The sequence below is a fragment of the Piliocolobus tephrosceles genome, chromosome 7 (genome assembly GCF_002776525.5).
Source record: "Piliocolobus tephrosceles isolate RC106 chromosome 7, ASM277652v3, whole genome shotgun sequence".
Lineage (NCBI taxonomy): Eukaryota > Metazoa > Chordata > Mammalia > Primates > Cercopithecidae > Piliocolobus > Piliocolobus tephrosceles.
This window is the reverse complement of record NC_045440.1, coordinates 140,105,213-140,123,213: the sequence shown is the minus strand read 5'-3', so window position 1 is coordinate 140,123,213 and position 18,001 is coordinate 140,105,213. Positions and strand designations below refer to the sequence as shown.

Below are 18,001 nucleotides of genomic sequence, written 5' to 3'. Positions count from 1 at the left end.
ACTCAAAAGTCCACAGTCCAAAATCTCATCTGAGACAAGGCAAGTGTCTTCTGCCTATGAGCCAGTAAAATCAAAAGCAAGTTAGTTATTTCCCAGACACAATGGGGGTACAGGCATTGGGTAAACACAGCCATTCCAAATGGGAGAAATTGACCAAAACAAAGGGTCTACAGGTTCCATGCAATTCCAAACTCCAGCAGGGAAGTCAAATCTTAAAGCTCCAAAATGATCTCCTTTGACTCCATGTCTTGTATCTGGGTCACGCTCATGCAAGAGGTGGGTTCCCATGTTCTTGGGCAGCTCCACCCCTGTGGCTCTGCAAGGTACAGCCTCCCTCCTGGCTGCTTTCACAGGCGGGCATTGTGTTCTTGTGGCTTTTCCAGGCGCATGGTGCAAGCTGTCAGTGGATCTACCATTCTGGGGTCTGGAGGATGGTGGCTGTTGTCTCACAGTTCCACAAGGCATTACTCCAGCAGGGACTCTGCGTAGGGCCTCCAACCTCACATTTCCCTTCTGTACTGCCCTAGCAGAGGTTTTCCTTGTGGGCCGCACCCCTGCAGCAAACTTACTCCTGAACACCCAGGTATTTCCATACATCCTCTGAAATCTAGGTGGAGGTTTTCAAACCTCAATTCTTGACTTCTCTGCACTTGCAGGCTCAATACCACATGGAAGTTGCCAAGGCTTGGCTCTTGTACCCTCTGAAGTCATGGCCTGAGCTGTACTTTGGCCCCTTTTAGTCACAGCTGGAGTGGCTGGGATGCAGAGCACCAAGACTCTAGGCTGCACACAGCAGGGGATTCTTGGGCCCAGCCCACAAAAGAATTTTTCCCTTCTAGGCCTCCAGGCCCATGGTGGGAAGTGCTGCCATGAAGACCTCTGACATACCCTGGCAATATTTTCTCCATTGTCTTGGGGATTAACATTTGACTCCTTATTACTTATGCCAATTTCTGCAGCTGGCTTGAATTTCTCCTGAGAAAAATGGGATTTCCTTTTCTATCACATTGTGAGGCTGCAAATTTTCTGAACTTCTGTGCTCTGCTTCCCTTATAAAACTGAATGCCTTTAACAGCACCCAAGTCAAATCTTGAATGCTTTGCTGCTTAGAAATTTCTTCCACCAGATACCCTAAATAATCTCTCTCAAGTTCAAAGTTCCACAAATCTCTAGCACGGGGCAAAATGCTGCTGGTCTCTTTGCTAAAACACAATAAGAGTCACCTTTGCTCCAGTTCCCAACAAGTTCCTCATCTCTATCTGAGACCACCTCAGCCTGGATTTCATTGTCCATAGCATTTTCAGTATTTTTGTCAAAGTCATTCAACAAGTCTCTAGAGAGTTCAAAACTTTCCTACATTTTTCTGTCTTCTTCTGAGCCCTCCAAACTGTTCCAACCTCTGCCTGTTACCCAGTTCCAAAGTCACTTTCACATTTTTGGGTATCTTTTTAGTAGCACCCCACTCCTGGTACCAATTTACTGTATTAGTCTGTTTTCATGCTGCTGATAAACACATACTCAAGACTGGGCAATTTATGAAAGAAGGAGCTTTAATGGACTTACAGTTCCACATGGCTGGGAAGGTCTCACAACCATGGTGGAAGGCAAAGAGAAGCAAGTCATGTCGTATATGGATGGCAACAGGCAAAGAGACAGTTTGTGCAGAGAAACTCCTCTTTTTTTGTTTGTTTGTTTTGTTTTGTTTAAAGAAAACATCATATCTCATGAGACTCATTCACTATGATGAGAGCAGAGCAGGAAACATGTGCCCCCATAACTCATTCACTTTCCCCTGGGTTCCTTCCATGGCATGTGGGAAGTGCAGAAGTTACAATTCAAGGTGAGATTTGAGTGGGGACACAGCCAAACAATCTCAGGATACTTCTGGAGAGTAAATATTAGGTTCAAAAAAGTGTTTCAGGAAATGTCCTATAATGAAGTAAACTGATTCTCTATTGACCTTATAAAGCAATATTGACACTATCCAATAGCAAGTGTCAGGAATTAAGAAGGACGTTTTACCATCGTGATCATTGTACTTCTTCAGAAAATAGTTTTCTTTAAATTCATATACATTCCCATGTGATAATTTGATTTATTTTTGGGAAAATAGTTGAAAAAAATGCCAAAAAATTTCTCTCTTTTAGTTACTGAATAAGTCATTTTTAAATGATCAAGTTCCTAAGCCATAATGAGACCCTGACTTGGCTCTGGATTACAATAATGAAAAGCAATAACTGGAATTTGAACCCATTTGTAGGCATGAAAGTAGAACTATGATACCCGTTATACTCTATGATTTGTTGAATTCATTTTATTTTTTTCTTTTAGTGACTTTATTTATAATAACCCCAAACACAAAATAATACCAACACTGTGATATATATAGATAGATAAATAGATAGGTAGGTAGGTAGGTAGGTAGGTAGATAGATAGATAGATAGACAGACAGATAGAGATATATAAATGAGTATTATTGAAGTCACTTAGCCACTCAGCTGAGCAGAGATATTATGTGTGTTCATTTAATCTAATTCTTCTTTTTCCTCCTTCCCAAAGGGTCAACTTTCCAAATCTCATCTAAAGCTCTGTATGCAGATATAAAGGGAACTCTGAGTGCCACTGAGACATGAGAGTTCCAAGGCTTTTATTTCCTTATTTCATAAGAAAGTCCATATCATTTTCTACATTATAGCCTGTAACGGTGGCCACCCTGCACCTTGTCCATTAGATTTAGGTCCAATCTTTCCAGGCTGACAGAGAAGGAGAGATTTGAGCATTCAGGCATCATGGAACCCCTCAGTTCTAGTTTCACCTAAGTATTTTTTTAATTAAAAAATTTTAGTTCTATTATAAATGGTATGTTTTTAAATTTTAAAATGTCAGTCATTCATTGGTGGTATGTAGGAATGCTACCTACTTTTGCTGTATTAACCTCAGTCCTGTGACCTTACTATATTTACTCATTAGCTCTAGAAGTTTGTCTTTTTTGTTGTTGTTGTTTTTCTTGATTCTTTGGAAATTTTTTATATACACAATTATGTCAAGTGTGAACAAAGTTTCTTTCTTCCCATAAGTATACCTTTATTTTATTTTCTCTTACTGCACTAGCTAGGACTTCCTGTATAATGTACTGAAAGTGAATAGTCTTGCAATTTTTCAAATTTTAGGGGAAGAATATCCAGTTTTGCAGTGTTAAATCTGATGCTAGCTATAGGATTTTTGTAGCTGTTCCCTATGGATTTGAGAAAATTTATCTTTACTGTTTATTTGCTAAGCATTTTTTTAATCATAACTGAGTGTTGGATTATCAAATTTTTAATTTGTAGATATTGACATGATCTTGATCTTTCTCCTTTAGCCTGTTAATATGATAAGTTAAAGTAATTGGTTTTTGAACGTTCAAACATCCTTGCATATCTGGCAAAAAATTAAACTTGGTTATAGTGTATAATTTTTTACACATTTTTTGATTCAGTTCACTAATATTTTGTTGAGGATTTTTAAGTATATATGTATACACATATGTATATACACAGAGAGATATTTTAGCAAATATATCTCTCTGTGTGTGTACATATATGTGTGGGTATATGTATATTTTAAATATATACATAATATATACAAATATATAATATATAAATATATACAATATATACTGCGTATATTTTAATTATATGTTATCTTTCTCTCTCTCTCTCTCTATATATATATATATTATCTCTGTGTGTGTGTGTGTGTGTGTGTGTGTGTGTGTGTGTGTGTGTGTATCTCATTATGTTGCTCACATTGGTCTCAAACTCCCAGGTTCAAATGAACCTTTCTTTGGCCTCCCAAAATGTTGGGATTACAGTTGTGATCCAATCAATCCAGGCTTTCTTGAGGATTTTTAATCTATGTTCATGAAAAATATAATCCTATAGTTTCCCTTTTTTATTACTCGTATCTAGTTTTGCTATTAGTGTAATTCTGGCTTCATAAAAGGAGTAAGGAAGTGTGCCCTCTGCCTCTATGTTTTTAGAGGGTTGTGGAGATTTGGTATCATATTTTTACATGTTTGTTACATTAACATGTTTTAGAGCTATTTACATTTACAGTTTTAGAGTAATTTACTTTTCACTGAATTTGATGAACTCCTCCCCACAGTGAAATTTCCAAAAGCATATATTATTCTTCTAATTGGTAATACAGGAAGAGAACTTGCCTTTTCTGTGAGTCTACATCTCAATGCCTGCTTGTTGCCCTGGGAATGTTAGTTTCGGTGGGTGCAGCTGTTGGAAGATGAGCTGGACATGGAGTAGAGGAAAGCAATCATCAGTTGGGAGCCAGAGAGTATTTCTGTATCTTTTTGTTGCTACGTCTAAATCTTACGTCCTCTAAACTTAATGATATCTGTTTTGTTTCATCTTTCTGAAACACTATCACATCCCTCTTTTGGCCAGTTTTGAACTAGATTCCTACTCCTGCTACAGATGAGGGAAATCGGAAATCTAAGAAACAGTTCCTGGTTTTAGACCAGTTGACATCACACATTTGAGCCTATGAATCAAATAATTAGCCTAAGGTTTCCTTGGTCAACATGGAGCATTTGACTTAGTTTATCCTGAATGGTAAAGCTTTCCCGCTATGCTTATAATTTCACCATCCACTTACCTTAGAGAAGAAGGAGGATCATTGTTATAGCTCAAGATTAATATAATAATAACACAGAATATGATTGTCATTCTATGGTGAATAGCCTATTTGATTTTTATTTTCCATATCATCTGGTCATATGTTTGCAGTAGTTAGTATCTATGTATCTGTTATCATAAAATGGGCTTGTGAGGGTTCTGGGTGGAAGAAGATAAAAAGGGAAAATTTTCCAACAGAACACTTAGTTAGATTAAGTATAAGCCTTAAGATTTAGATGAAAACAAATGTCTTCTTTACCTTGTTACACATCTTATATTGGATTTGTTATATTTTTCCTCTTTTTTTCTTTAATCATATGAATGATAGGAACTCTAGGGAAAAGATTAGGTTTTAAACTTGGAAGAATTCCCAGTTTTGGACTAATTAATTTTTGTCTAGTCTGCTCATGGCTGTTGGCCTCCACTTGACAGAGGAAGTACATTGAATTAGTAATGCTTGGATTGTACCCATTATTTTATATTGTACAAGGCAGTGGTCAAAAATGTCAAACCTCTGCCCCAAGTTTAAAAACACATATTGGGACATTTCTCTAAGAAATTAAATATTTAGAGGGAATATATTCCAGAGCATAACACACATCCAAGGTGCTGCTTCTCTCTCTTCTTTGTGGTGGTCAGAGTTAGAACGGTCAGTGAATGAGTCTATACCAGAAGAGGCCAGACCTTCTCATTTGAAACCTTCTGGGACAGCTCCTGGGCCATAGGGCAGCTCTCCTGGCCTGCTAAGATCTTAGAAAGTGAGCATCTTTCTTCCTGTAGTCCCTCTGATGCCTGAAGTCTATACCTGTGTCTCCTTCTATTGGAGGGAAAAGTTCACACAGTTTGAACATGACTCTGAGAAACCTGCAGAGTGAAACTTCACTGGTCTCTGTTCCAGGCCTCTCATGCTCATCTCGGTCAGGATGAAAGAGTGAGCTTCAATCACTGGAGGCCTTAAAGGAGTCTGGGGTCACAGACTTACATATAATGTCTATTAATAAAGTGTCCTTTTTTACTCATCTATCTCTTTTCTTCATGGGATTGATTTGGATAAGAATTATTGTATTTTGTCATTTGTTTACAAAAATGTTAGCACTTTTGACTAGAGTCCCATAGGGACTTATGAGGCTGAATGCTAATGAAAAATACAATTTTTTTCCCAGGGTTTTTCTTTTCTTTTCTTTTTTCTTTTCTTTTCTTTTTTTTTTTTTTTTTTGCATAAACTCTCTAAAGCACTTCCAGAGGAGTGCATCAGGATCAGAAACTGACTATCTCCTCACTAGGTAGTAATATTATTTCTCCCACTTTAGAAATTAGAAACATGAATATGAGAAAGAAAACCAGCTCCACCTTTTCCCACAGTTATGAAGTGGTTAAATTAGGATTCAAATGTAACTATCTCTGTCTATAACAATTGCGAGCTTTCAAATTTTACATATTGGCACCCATAATTTAATTGATGCCTTGAGATTCTCTAATTCTTCTCTACATCCAAATGACGTTCCATACGTGTGTTCCCTTTCACAAAGTGGAGATCTTAATCAAATTATGAATTTTAATATAATTATGACTTGATCATACTTTATTATTTGATATATAGGAATAGGTAGTTTAAACAAATCCATCATTTCAAGTAAAGTATGGTAGAAAGAAGGCATTTCTATTCATATTTGTTCTGTTTTAGGAAATGAAAGATCTCAGAGTTAAATACACAGATATTTTATTAATAGAAAGTACTATTATTTAAACTTTGTGTTTAAGGCAAGGATGAAAATCTCCTCCCCATGTTTTGCTTTTTGAAACTTTGTTGGTATTTTAGAGTTGTTTTCTTACTTTGTTTGGAATCCATACAAGGACTCTAAACCTCAAAGGCACATGGGGATCAAAGGTTGAGTGCTTTGATTTGAATTATAATTTTCAGTGACGTAGCACCTTTCATCTGGGAATTCAAAGCCATCCTCAAGAAATTGCAGATATTATTTCAACACCCCTTTGCGGCAGCTAGAATTTACTTAGAGCTGGAGAGGCAGAAACACAAACAGGGAAAGAGAAAAGCTAAATATGTACATTATTTTATATATATATTATATATTTATTATATAAAATATATATAATAAATCTGATTTGTTATATTTAATATTTAGTATATATTATATAATAAATATATGATACATTATATAATAAATATATTATATATATTATATATAATAAATATACATATATATATACACAAACCCACTGAACACCCCAATTTTCCATTCTGCTATTCTGCAATTAGAACTTGCTCTGCCTAGAATGAAAAGATTATGAATGGAGGTGTTATTTAAGAAACTTTATATTTAAGGGCTCAGTTTCTGTGCATGCCAAGGTTTTCTGTGAAATAATAGAAAAAGGAATATGAGGAGAGAGAGAGAAAAGAGACAAGTTTTGTAAGCAGACAGCAATATGGTTCATCAGAAGACAGGGAGTAGACTAGTAATAAGGAAATCTTTTCATAATGAATGTAACTCCTTATATCCAATATTCAAGCAAAACGTGTCTCCTCTACTTAAGCTCTGTCTTGGAAACACTTTCTTTCCTCTCTATTATCAATGAGCTACCACCAGAATCTTTCCTTTGGATTGTTACAACAGCCTCAGAGACCCGCCCCCAAATCTATCCTCTACCCATCCAATATACACCTATAGACAAAGAGATTTTTCTAAACATGGCTCTTTTCTACGTAAAATTATTTCTTGACCTCTTTATAGAGCCACAGAACAACAAAGACTTTTGCTTGGGACATAACCACCCTAACTAAAGTGGCCTCAACATACATTTTATCCACATTGATTGAACTTTCTTCCATCCATGATCCCTACCCCCACTTCAAATCCTGCTTTATATATTTCTACCAAATTAAACCTTTCCTTCTCCTTCAAACACACAACAGAATATTTCCCCCATCGTCTCCTGTGAGCATCCTATCCTCAGCCTGCTATGTTCTTTTCCACCTTTCTGGTGTCTAACTTGGAAAACTGCTATTCAGACTTAATACCCCTGTTCAAAGATCCCCTTGTTAGTGCAGAAGACTTGCTTGCTGGTGTGTGTATGTGTGTGTTTGTGTGTGTGTGTGTGTGTATGTGTATGTCTGTTTCTTTCCACCCACTGAAATTTTGCTATTATATATAGGTTTGCCATATGATCTTCCCTATTAAACTTTAATGTTTTTATGGCAATATTGCATCTCACTTACCTTCAGATCCCCTGTATGGATGTCAATACCTAGAGCAGAATAAGCTGGAATCAGTATATAGCTGCACATAAACATTTATAAATGTAACTAATAAATATATTTAAACAACTCTTTATTTTGAGAAGTATCCAGACCAGTGTTATGTATGTGTACAACAGCTACCATATGTGTCCATTCATATTTCAATACAGTGTTCCCATACACACCAATGGGTTCCTATGGCAATCCCTGCAACTGTCTTCCAGATTTTTGGGGGGGTCATAACAACATAGTTAGTGTTTAAAGTAGAATGACAAGGAGACAACTCCTGAAGAAATAGCTTTAAGCCATCAAGAATGGGGATTTGCTGTGTAAACACACCAGCCTCCTTTTCCTTCAGTGGAAACAACACTGAGAAAATTTTATGCTCTCTCCCAGAGGTTTTCAGAGCTATTGAGACTGTGTTTTCTAAAGTGGTAACCTGCTAAATATGCCGTATTGACTGCTATCATCTCCCTGTCTTACTCTTCACTTTTCTACCAGAAATTTCTAAGTTCTCTTTCACTGAAACCCTTGTCTCAGGACTTACTTTTGGAATAACTCATCTTAAAACAAATAATCATTCTGAACCCACAAGACCCTCATCCTCAATCAATTACACTGATCTGGCATTCCAGGATATTTCCTACAGTGTTTGGTAGGAGGGTACCATGATGTCATGCAATGGGGAATCTGTTATGAGTTTAAACTTCAAGCAGAAAGGAGTCTTCCAATCCAAAGGATTTTAAAATACCTCTCTTGTTGCCATAATGTGCAGAATGTCATTCAGGAAAGAATCCAGTGATCCAGGAAAATGCAGATAGGATACAATACACACTCAGTTTAGAGAGACAACTGTAGGGTCAAGCCAAAGGAATTTCTAGCCTTAATAGTGAAAGCAGGTAGCTAGCACTTTGCAGAACAAATTAGAGGAAAATGAAACATCAATAAAAGTTAAGTGATAAAGGGTGTTCATTTTACATGTTCTTCAGTTAACATTGAGAGTAAGGATTCTTAAAAAGAAGGGGGAAAAAAACATCTTAAGCACAGGAAAGCTTAAGATAAGCTACTGGGTTGCATCTAGGAGGAAGCACACATGGACACAAATGAAAAAGTAGTAGCAGACATATCCCAGATTTGGGCATGGTATGTGGCATATAGCTGGCTTGCAACTATATGAATGAAGTTCATGTTAAATCAGGAAAGAGTCTGCCCATTAGGCTATGCTAGCTAATTTCCAAAATGCAAGCCCTGTGGCACGTGCCCCAGAATCAGCAGAGAAACTTGTTTGTAATGCAGATTATTAAACCTCACCTAGAATTACTGAATCTGACTTTCTCAGCAGTGACCTTGACAAAATAATCATCACAGCAAATTAATAGCTAATATTTACTGAATATTTATTGTTTGCCAGGCACTGTTCTAACCACTTTGCATGTACTAATTATCTTTAAATCCATAAAATCCCAATAAAACAAATAGAATTGTTAACCATAGCGTTAACCACATTTTGACAGTGATGTACTTGATACAAAGAGAGGTTAAATAACGTTTTCAAGGTTACATAATTAGTAGTGAAAAAGCTAGGATTTGAATACAAGATGCTAGATTCCATAATCCATGCTGTAAACCAAAACACTACATTGTTTCTCCCTTAAAATTATTTATTGCAATGCCTAATTTGTTTATGTATCAGGGTAGTTGTGAGGTCACTTGTATTTATCTGCTCTCATGCTGCTATGAAGAAATACCCGTGACTGGGTAATTTATTTTAAAAGAAAAGGTTTCATTGACTCAGTTCTATCTGGCTGGGAGGCCACAGCAAACTTATAATCGTAACGGAAGGCACCTCTTCACAGGGTGGCAGGAGAGAGAATGAATGCCGAGCAAAGGGAGAAGTACCTTATAAAACCATCAGATCTCGTGAGATCTCACTCACTATCATGAGAACAGCATGGGAGAAACTACTCCCATGATTCAGTTATCTCCACCTGGTCCCATCCTTGACATGTGGGGATTATTACAATTCAAGATGAGATTTCAGTGGAGACACAGAGCCAAACCATATCAGCACTCAAGATACACATGTAATAATGCACACATAAGGGAAGGGTATTCTGTGAGGCATAACTATTTATTAACTCTGCAGCAGGATTTGTTTACCAGGCATCAAAAAAAAAAGAAAGAAAGAAAAAAGGCAAGTAAGAGGGAGTGTGAAAATGACAACATTAATGATAACTGTAACCTACACTCTTATTTACTTTTATGGTCATTAAAGGCACTCTAACGATGACCTCATTTTAATCCTTGTATACCTCGGAAATTATATAAGGCAGTTATCATCCTCATTCTCGTGTTATAGATATGAAAACTGCGTCTCAGTAAAGTTAAGTGATTTATCTTGGCTACACAGTTGCTATGGAAGGGATCCATAATTTAAATTTAGCTTTGAAATTTGGCTTTTTGTTCATTGTAGGATAAAAATCATCAATGAAAGATACGGTGCATCAGGGAATGGGGAACAATGGAAGTATTGTAAAGTCTTCCATAGTTTGATCTCACTGTTTCAGTAGAAAGAAATGTATTGATAGCCTTTTAGAGATGATTACAAAACACTATGCAGATAAATCGCAAAACTTTTGGATTGTTTATCTGGTTCTTTATAAAAATGTCACAGTCTGTAGTTCATGTAGTCTACCAATAGGTGTAGTGCTACAATCCATTTATTAGAATCTGATCAAAATATTTCCAAAGTTGAAATGTTTTAAACCTGCAGGCTTTGTGCCTTACAAGCTGAAATTTTTTTAATTTTCAAAGTAAAGCTTTAAAAAGTCTTGTCATTCCCAGCCAAATTTAGATTAAACACAATATGTAAAGGTGGTAAACTAATGTTAAATATTCACAAAGGAAAATTTCACCTATATCATGTCCCAGTGTTTCCCCCTCCATGCTTTTTAAACATGGAAGATTCCCCTCCTTTCTTTCACATCACTCATGCACACACTCAAATATGCTTACATTCTTTTGCTTCTCAAACTTACAACCTGGATTTATTTTTCTACATCTGCACCCTTTTATTTTTTTTGTTACCAAGAGTCTTCCTCTCTTCTCCTCCCCTCTCCTTTCTTTCCTTTCCTCTCCTCTCCTTACTTGTTTCTTTTCTCTTTCTACACTGACAGCACAATTAACTTAAATCAGCTTCCAGACTAAAATGGTTGAATTCTCTGGAATCCTGATGCAATATTTGATTGATCTCTGTTAGTACTCTTCTCACATAAGTACGACTGTGAGCAAGCATTTGTCAGGCTCATTTCACTGTGTGCTCTTTGAAGGCAAGAACTGAATCTTGCTTATACCTAATAGAAGTTCTAGTGCAAGTTGATAGATGGTAGGTTTCCAGGTCATGATTATCTAACATGAACTGAAGACTGATACTGTATTTCTTTTTCTGTGTCTTTAGTAAAACCATTTGAGCTGTCATAATGTGAAGTTAGAAGGAGCTGTCAGTTCCCCTCTTCAATGACAAGTATCAGGCCAATGTGTGATTTCCTCAGAGGATATTGTCCAAATGTGACTAATATTCAACAAATTGTTCACAAGCAAGCCTTGCCCTGACTTCCATTATGAATTCTGTGATGTAATTGCAGGTGGTCCTGCCAATCCTAGAAGATGTGAATGCACATAAGCTACATCAACTCATGCCTCATTGCTAATTCCAAAGAGGCATCTCAATCCCTTTATTCACATTCTCTGAATCTGTAATTTCTGCTGCACATTCCTGCTGCCTTTGCTTGCTCTGTTTACCTCTTCCCTTCAAACACCCATGCACAATGTCACTGGCCTCAAGAATTACAAAGCACACTTAACTCTTAGAATCCTCTTCTTAGAAGATGTAGTAAGAAGTAATACCTATTAAAGACTACGTATACTATGAGCCAGAATCATGTCGGGGAGAAGGGTATAGCCCACTTAACTGAAGCCTCTCATTTTACTTTGAGGTGAGGAAACTTCTCTTTTCATGGTACTGAACTACTGCCTCCTAACCTTCATGTTTGTATAAAGTAGGGTGACCATGTGTATACACAAATGTACGTAATCAACCATTATCAGAGAAAAGTAAATGAGCAAAGCCGACTGGCACAAGACAATAGGGTCAGTGTGGGCTCACAGCTAGCTAAAGGATATATGTTTATTCTGACGACGCCCTGTTTCATTTTAAACAAAGTGTATTAATGGTCAGATTGATCCACTAGATCATTATTTTGCAACCAAGAACTAGCTAATCTATCTAAATTCTTCTGTAATCTCTAAAATCAGAAATAAAAGATATTATATTGTAATTGTATAAAGTGATAAAAATAAATTAAAGATAGTTTAGAGAAATAAATGAATTAAGACTCGCAGACGGTCAACAAAGAAAAATAGATAAATAGGGCAATATAACAAGTATAAGGGCAACTTATTGATACTTGATTTTTTCTTTTCTTTTCTTTCAAGACGGAGTCTTGCTCTATCACCCAGGCTGGAGTGCAGTGGCCAGATCTCAGCTCACTGCAAGCTCCGCCTCCCGGGTTTACGCCATTCTCCTGCCTCAGCCTCCCGAGTAGCTGGGATTACAGGCGCCCACCACCTCGCCCTGCTAGTTTTTTGTATTTTTAGTAGAGACGGGGTTTCACCCTGTTAGCCAGGATGGTCTCGATCTCCTGACCTCGTGATCCGCCCGTCTCGGCCTCCCAAAGTGCTGGGATTACAGGCTTGAGCCACCGCGCCCGGCCTGATACTTGATTTTTTCTTACTGCTTCTTTCTCGTTCTTTTGCTTTTAATTATATATTTATAAATAAGAAGGAGATGCCATGGTATATATATAAAATGCATTAAAGTTATAAAAATCATTATAAAACAAACCATCCAGTTAAAAAATATAACCGTTGACTTTAAAGTTCTATTTATGCCTTTTTGAAATTAAATTACTAATTGCCTCTCTCAAAAATAAGCACTGTCTTGTTATTTGCATTTATAATTCTCTTGCTTTGTATTCATAAATAACTAATGTTTTTAAAATCTCCATAAATGGTAGAATATTCTATCTGTTATTTTACAACATTCTTCTTTTTCTTTGTTTGACCTTATGATCCCAATATCTATCCATGATTTTCATTTGCATATAATACTGAGAAGTACACTGCTTTTAGCTGTACTCAGAAGTGCAAGGCTCTTGGTGTATTTGTGCAAGAGTTTTTCTAGAGTCGTAGCCATAGAAGAGGAAGCGTGGAGTGACAAGTGTATTGGAAACCTTGTTCAATACCGCACAAACTCTTGGTGTCACCTCTGGCTGTAGAAATGGCCCACAGGGTCCGGCGCGGTGGCTCACGCCTGTAATCCCATCACTTTGGGAGGCCGAGGTGGGTGGATTACGAGGTCAGGAGATCGAGACTATCCTGGATAACACAGTGAAACCCCGTCTCTACTAAAAATACAAAAAAAAATACCTGGGAGTGGTGGCTGGCGCCTGTAATCCCAGCTACTTGGGAGGCTGAGGCAGGAGAATCTTTGGAAGCCGGGAGGCAGAGGTTGCAGTGAGCCAAGATCATGCCACTGCACTCCAGCCTGGGCAACAGAGTGAGACTCCGCCTCAAAAAAAAAAAAAAAAAAGAAAGAAATGGCCCACAAGTTAATCTGCTTTGTATTGACAACACGTCACCTTAAAAAGGCATCAGATATCTCTCATTTCTTGCTTCTGGAATTTTCTGAAGAATCAGCAGGAGACACCAGCAGGAGCCTGCTCAGCATTCACTGCACTTCCCTGTATGTATGCCTCTGTCTTAGCACTCACCTGGTATGTATAACTCTGATGTTACCACATAAAGGCATGCTGTTTTCAGATGTTATTGAACCAATTTACACTCTAATCAGCAGTGCTTAGGATATTGCATCTCAGTTAAAATGTAATAGTGCCAGGCGCTGTGCTTTCTAGTTTTACCAATCTTACAGTTTTAACGTGATTTTTTGTTAATCATTTCCCTCAGCACAACTAAGGATGGCCCCCTTTTCACACATTTTGGTAGCCATTTAGAACATTTGTCTGCATGGTTGACATTTTGTGGAATTGAAGCCATTATTTATACATTTTAGTATAGACATTTTTTGTGTGACAGTTGAAACACTATCTTCTCATCGTGTGTACTTATGTTTTCACCCTCTTTCTATTGCTAGTGTATCACATTTATTGCCATGAAAATATTAATATGCTCCTTTGCTTTTGGAATATCTTGGATCTTGACTTAAAAAGTTTCTCCCGACGAGGCACAGTGGCTCACTCCTGTAATTCCAACACTCTGGGAGGCCGAGGTGGGTGGATTACTTGAGGTCAGGAGTTTGAGACCAGCCTGACAAACATGGCGAAACCCTGTCTCTACTAAAAATACAAAAATTAGCCGGGTGCATTGGCGAGTGCCTGTAATCCCAGATACTCAGGAGGCTGAGTGGGGAGAATCACTTGAACCTGGGAGGCAGAGGTTGCAGTGAGCCCAGATCTTGTTACTGTACTCCAGCCTGGGCAACAGAACAACACTCTGTCAAAAAAAAAAAAATTCTTCCTAGAATGAGGTCAAAACAATTTTTAAGGTTAAAAAATAGTTTCCATATTACTTTATACAAGTTAGATAATTTTGCTCTTCACTTTCAGGCCATTAAATCTAAAACAAATCATTTTGCACCATGTGAAGTAGGGCTCTGATTTCACTAGATTTCAATATGGAATACCATCTTACCCAGAACCGTTCACATAAAGATTCTTTCTCCCACTAGGCTGGAAACGTCAGAGATTTTATAAGTGGGCTTTGCAAACAGTTAGGAAACTTGACCTCTGCATTTATTTTGTTCTATGAATCTTATTCTTCATTTTATGTCAAACACTTAGTGTTGTAACTCAGCCAGGTTCACAATAATATTTATTATTGGAAAAGGAAAATCTCTCATATTCTTTAATTGCTACAAAAAAATGTTATTTATTGTTCTTGACCCATTTTTTCTATGAGTATTTTGTAGCCACCTTGACAATTTCTAAAAAACAAAAGTCTGTTGAAATTTGTTGATAAATTTTTTAAATTGTGCTTTTATTTGGGAAAAATTAATAGCTTTAAATATTTAACTTTTTAATTATGGAATTTGTGTATTAATGTCTTCACTGATATCTTTTAAAATGTTTTATAATTTTCCTGAGAAACAAACAAAACTTTCATGAGATTTTTTTCTAAATTGTGTGCATATATTTTAATGTCACTTTAAAAGTGTCATTCTAAGTTAAATTTTAAAGCGTTTTTGCTGATGAGATGTGATTAATTTTTTAAATTTAATATTTCACCTAAGTTAATAATCTCTTTTAATTCTAATTGTATACCTATGAATTATATTATTTTAAGCACCCATATTATTACTTAGAAATGAGAAGTTTTGAAAATTTTGTATATGTTGCCTTTGTTTTTATTTCCCCATAAAACTTGCTAGGATATCCAATACAACAATGGGTATAGATACTGCAACTATCCATGCTTTTTTCTAATCTTAAAGGGAGTGTGTACCACTGAATATGTTTGTGTATCTATTTTTGTGGATATTTTTCATCAGGTTAATGAAGTTTCATTCTATTCCTGTAATAGCCAGAATTTTGTTTTACTTCTTTTTTTCAATCAATGGCTGCTGAATTTTATCAAATACTTTCATTGTATCTATTGAGACAGTCATATTATTTTTCTCAGCCAGTGTGTAAAGATGATATTAGGGAGACCCCTATCCACCTAAGAAAATACTAAGCTCATCATTGGCACACAGGCAAACTCCGCTTCTGTTTTTCTGTCAGTTGGAAATGGCCAGGTGGTTGGGTTTGGGCTAACAGAACGTGAATAGAAATAACCCGTATCACTGGCAGACTTGGCCACTAGAAATCACTTGTGCTTTCTCCTCCATGATCTTTCTCGTTTCCAGTCTGTGACATTTTCAAAGCAAAGGTAGCAGAGCCTCCCACAGGTCTAGTTCCTGAAAGACTATATGAAAAAATACTTCCAAAATGGTAAAGTAAGAAACTCTGAAAATTTACTCCTCAAAAGAACAATGAGAAAATTGGCAAAATTGACAAAATCAACTTTTTCAGAACTCTGAAAACCAATCAAAGACTTAGAACTCTCTGAGAATCATTAATTCAAGAAACTTAACTGAATCCCAATTGGAACAGTGAGCTTTGTGGCATTTAATATTTCCTTTTTGTCTTATATGCCTCTCTACAGCTCCAAGCGGCATTGATTACCAGTAGCCTCACAATCATCGTAGCTGTGGCAACAAGCAGCCAAGAAGGTTCTCAGGTGGGTAGAGGGGGTCTTGGGCCTCCCAGAAGTCCCAATCCAAAGACTTTTCACTCTTTTACCTAGTGTAGTAACTCCCTGAAAAAACTTATTTGAGACTTGCCTTATTTGACCGTAACCAGACCTTACTCAGTAAAAATGCCCTCCCCAGGCGTTTGTTAAAAATCATTCCAGGCAATTATTTAACACCCTCACTGTTTGGAACAGTAAAACGAATCAGCAGAAAACAAGTGGTTGACCAAAACATTTAAAAAGAAACCCTATGTAATGAGATAACCAAGGAGATCTGAAAAGCTTTGACATATTCCTGGAATCTAGAAGACTAAGCACATGTGTAGGGGTGCATAGTTGTCCAGGAAAGACCTGAGAAAGCTCTATTTTCTCACCTGTGTCTGACTTTGACACTACCCACAAGCAGGAAGTAAAAGCCAAGGACGAGTTTGACCCGACTGAGCATCAGAGTGCCTCATCAGACAGAGTGCTTGCAACCTCGCCACTATTAGATTTTGACTTTTTAATAATAGTCATTCTGACTGGTGTGAGATGGTATTTCATTGTGGTTTCGATTTGTATTTCTCTAGTGATTAGTGATGTTGAGCATTTTTTTTTTATATGCTTTTTGGCCACATGTACTCTTCTTTTGACAAGTGTCTGATTCTTAGCAAACTAATGCAGGAACAGAAAAGCAAATATTGCATGTTCTTACTTATAAGTGGGAGCTAAATGATGAGAACACATGAGCACATAGAGGGGAACAACATACACTGGGGTGTATCAGAAGGTGGAGGGTGGGAGGAGGGAGAGGATCAGAAAAAACAATGAAAGGGTGCTAAGCTTAATACTTAAGTGATGAAATAATATGTACAACAAACCGCCATAACGCACATTTACCAATGTAGCAAACCTGCACATGTACGACTCAACTTAAAATAAACATACGTTTTTAAAAAGAAAAGTGCCTATTCCTGTACTTTGCCCACTTTGTAATGGAGTTACTAGTTTTTGCTTGCAAATTTGTTCACGTTCCTTACAGATTCTGGATATTACACCTTTATCAGATGCATAGATTGCAAATATTTTCTCCTATTCTGTAGATTGCCTGTTTATTCTCTTGATAGTTTCTTTTGCTATACAGAAGCTCTTTAGTTTAACTATGTCTCTTTTCTAACATACCTGACCTTCAAGAAATACTAACGTGAGTCCTACAGGCTGAAATGTAAGGACACTGGATTGTAACTCAAATCCACATAAAGGAATGAAGAACAGCAATTAACACTCCCAATAAAGGTAACTACATAGGTATATATGGAGGACATTATAATGTATTTTTAAAAATCTTCTCTCTGATTTTAAGATACACTGTATAGAGCAATAATTATAAAATTATGATGGTGGTATTATAATATACAAACAGCAATTTGTTTGAAAATAACACAACTTGAAAGGTAATACAATTTTATTGGTGCAACATTTTAATATTGTTGAATTTAATTTATAATTAATCTAAACCAGATTGTTTACAAGCTACAATAATTACAATCCCTTATGGATTATAATTATAATAATAAAAATTAGACTGTATGGAGAAATATTGTGCCTTCTAAAATAGAATATATACCTTGCACTGTTAAAAATAAATACATTTTGTATTATTTGAGCTATTATGTGTTTTCTTTTCTTTTCTTTTTTTTTTTTTTTTTTTTTTTTTTTTTTTTT

General features: G+C 36.5%; 1 long non-coding RNA gene across 1 annotated transcript in view; it reads right to left on the bottom strand.

Moving 5' to 3' along the window:
- The window catches only part of LOC111549693, a 376,921-nt gene that overhangs the window by 305,804 nt on the left and 53,116 nt on the right, over window positions 1-18,001 (bottom strand). The window contains exon 3 of the long non-coding RNA XR_002733804.1: window positions 9,358-9,367. This is a non-coding gene — a long non-coding RNA (uncharacterized LOC111549693). The remainder of the gene's footprint in view (window positions 1-9,357; window positions 9,368-18,001) is intronic.